The sequence below is a fragment of the Zosterops lateralis genome (assembly GCF_965231275.1).
Source record: "Zosterops lateralis genome assembly, chromosome: Z".
NCBI lineage: Eukaryota > Metazoa > Chordata > Aves > Passeriformes > Zosteropidae > Zosterops > Zosterops lateralis.
This window is the reverse complement of record NC_139800.1, coordinates 7155662-7159415: the sequence shown is the minus strand read 5'-3', so window position 1 is coordinate 7159415 and position 3754 is coordinate 7155662.

Sequence of the window (3754 nt, the reverse complement as noted above, 5' to 3'; positions counted from 1 at the left end):
AGGATGTAGAGTTGTCACTGTGAATTTCAGATACTCGTCCACTGATGATCTGATTTAAGGTTCCTGGTCCCTATTTCAATTCCAAATCTCTGTTGTGGTGACCCCAAAGCAATCTTACTGAGGAGTTCAGGGTTTCAGGGTCAACCAATCCTGTTCAGCCCTGGCTCTGCTCACATCACCTCCAAAGCTTTCCAAACCACAATGGTGGCACTTCTCCTGTGTCATCCCTGTTGTTCAGGGCATGGAAGCAGTTTGCTGGGCTTGTCCTCCAATCCTGTCTTTCACCTATAGAAATGCTCAGGTTTCAGCCAGTCTCACACACTTACATACTTTCATAAATTACAGATACATTATATTTAATATTTTTATCATTTTTTTCCAACCTGCATTGGATCTCTTATCCATAGAGATTATGGTAGAGATTTCTCAATGTTTTCCAATGCCTTTAAAGCTGGATCTGACACGTGGCAGAGGCAGCCATGAAATTCCATCTGGAGTGCTCCTCCTCAGGAGCACAGTCACAGTATCACAGAATTGTCTGGGCTGGAAAGGGACCCACAATACCATGGAGTCCGGCTCCTGGCTCTGCACAGGACAGCCTCAAGAATCACAACCTGTGATTGCCCAAGAGCAATGTCCAAACCATGGTTGAGCTCTGTCAGCCTTAGTGCTGTGAGCCCTTCCCTGGGGAGGCTGTTCCAGTGCCCAACCACTCTCTGGGTGAAGATCCTTTGCCTCATGTCCAACCTAAACCTCCCCTGACACAACTTCCCTGCCATCCTTTTGGGTCTTCTCACTGGCCCCAAGACTGAAGGGAGCAGTGTGTGCCCTTCTGCTTCCCCTCCTGAGCACACTGCAGACTGCCAGAGGGTCCTGCCTGGGAAGTTCCAAGGAAAAAATGCAGCAATTCCACCCAAGTGAGGGGAGCTGGGACAGAGGAATTGCTGTTTTGCAATGATCAGGATGAGAAGGAAGGCTACCAACACATGTTGGCAGAATGATTTCTATCTGGAGCACTGTTTTCATCTCTTCCAGGTGGAAAGGAGAGGCAGAATGAAGAGGAAAGCAAGAGCCCCCATTCAGCCGTGAGTTTGGGCACAGGCATTAAAGGAGGGCAACTTGAGGAATGGCAAAGAGGGGGAGGAGAAGTGCAATTTCAGAGTTGGGCTGGGATTGCTTCAAGCCTGTGGCTCCATGGGATGTGTCTCTTGAGCACCTGCGTTTCTTCCCTCCACTTTCTTCTCCCTTTAGACACATCAGTGTGGGCAGTGACTTTCAGGCCGAGCTCCCTGAGCTGCAGAGCAGACCGCCAAGTGAGGATGAAGAGCCTGCATCCCTGGTCTGGAAGCCTTGGGAGGAAGATGACTCTGCCATGGAAAAACCTGACAGAGGTAGCTGTCCAGCTTTTCTCCCTACCCATGACATCCTGGGGTGTGTCACATGCTCCAGTGTTGGTCAAATGCAGCTTTTTGCATGTTCTGCTTCTCTCCTTGTCTGGCCCATCTTCCCACCTGGTAGTGTTAGAGGCAAGGAGAATGCTCTGGTTCTGCAGCAGAGCAGGAAAAAGAACAACTTTCCTGCTCTCCAAATCTGTCAGGGGCATTTCACAGTGGAAGAGGGGAGGTTGACCCCCTGATCCTTATGACCAAAGGCTCTGGGAAGGGAGAGCCAGCACTCTATGGGCCCTTGGTCCAGCTGCCCCTTCCTTTGCTCTCTTTTCCATGCTCTCCATCCTGCTGCCTTTAGCTCTTGTGCTTTCCCTCTGCCTTGTGTGGCAGCCTTTGCCCTTGCTTGGCTCAGGCCTGACCTGGGCTGGGTTTTTGTTGTGCTTGCAGTCAGAGAACTGTTGGACATGGCCAGCTCCCGTGGCATTCCCGGGGCACAGGCTCAGCTGGAGCTGGCCCTGCACTGCCTGCACCAGGCGCACGGCAGTGTTCCGGTAAGGAGCGGCTCTTGGGGCACAGGGAAGAGAGGACAGGCAATTCATCAGCCCTGCCCACTGGCACAGCCTTTCCTGCCTGCTCCTCCAGGAAGGCACTCAACAAGAAGCACAGCACTTGCTGCCTGCTTGTCCCCTCCAGCTGCCCCAGGCCTGAGCCCAAATAGCTCCAGCAGGGACAATCTCTCTCCTGGAGGCACCGGCCCAGGCTCCCACAGCCTGCTGCCTTGTCAGTCTGGAGATCTGTGTGCTCTGAGACATTTGGGTCTGGATGGAGGTTAAATTGGCAGAGGCTTCAGCCCGCTGAGGCAACACTGGGTGCAGGATGAGCAAAATCATGGAGCTGGGGGAAAATATTCCTCTCTGTGGGAGGAGGATCAAAGGGTTGGGCAGCAACAAGGAGGGATTGAGAGCAAATCCCAATGTTTGACCCATATGAGATCCAGTGGACTGAATGCCTGAAGAGGCCAAGGAGCCGAAAGGCAGCATTGATGGGTTTTGGCTCATTTTGATGTGGTGGGGAAGCTAAAGCCTTTTCCCCTTCGGTCTTGCAGGAGGCTCTGGAGATGTTTCTCTCAGGGGGGCCTCCCACACCTCAAGGCCATCCCTTGGCTGATTATCATTACTCAGGTAACCAAAGCACAGCTTGTTCCTTCCCTGACAGATGCTGCTGGCCCCTCCATTGCCATGCCAAGCATTTCTGCCTAAACAAGTAACACCAGCACAAGGTCTGACCTTCTCTGGGGGTGGGCAAAGCAGCAGCATCTGCTCCTTCAGCCTGACTTGTTTTCCATGCTTTTTTTCCTGGGCAATGCCTGATCTTGTCTTCATGATTTTCTGGGGGAGCAGACATGTGCACAGCTAAATGATGGATGGTGCCAATTTCATTTGGGGGTGGCCAGTGGGATCTCCTTCAAGTGGATGGAGGGATCCATTGACCTGCTGCTTTTGATTGGCAGGCTGTGATAGATGGACCCCTGAGGAGAAGGAGTCCTTCCAAAAGGCTTTTCACACCTATGGCAAGGATTTTCATCTCATCCAGAAGCAGGTAAAGCCAGAGGACCTTCTTTCTCCTGGCAGATCATCAGAAGGAAATGTTGATTATTTCTGGTACCAAATACTGCAATATAGTCTCTCTCTTCTCAAATGCCAAAACTATTAAAGAAATCATGAAATGAAACATGAGAAGTCCTGGCAAAAGTGCTGATTCTGCCTCTCCAGCCCTGTTGTCCCACGTATTTTGGAAGAGGAAGCTTTATTTTGTCAGATTGGTCTCCTAGGTGTGCTGGTCCTTCCACAACACATTGTGCTGGGATCACTGGAGTGAATGGGGGAAAGGAAAACTGTGCCTGATGGATTTGTTATTTCTCAGTTGTGCATTACGTGTGTTACCATATAGCAAAATACAGCATTCACTACATTGCATAGTTCATCTTTGACTCCCTACTTATTTCATTGCACACCCAACTCAAGTCAGTCCATCAATTTACTCCCTGGTTTAATTCATACTCTCTTTTTCCCCAATGCACACCACAGGGATGGCCATTTTTGATTCCTCTTTTTTCTCTTCCCAACAGATTCAGACTAAGACTGTGGCACAGTGTGTGGAGTACTACTACTCCTGGAAAAAACAACAGAAACCTGCCAGCACTCCTGCTGCCCGGGTAACAAAATCAAGACATGCCAGCAGGGTCAGGAAACTGGGAGAAGGGCACAAAACCTGCTGGCCAGCCCTGCCAGACACTGCTCTGCCAGGATCCCATTGTGCCATGAACTGGGAAAGGCACAGCAGATGCTGCCCAGGCCTCCATTGTG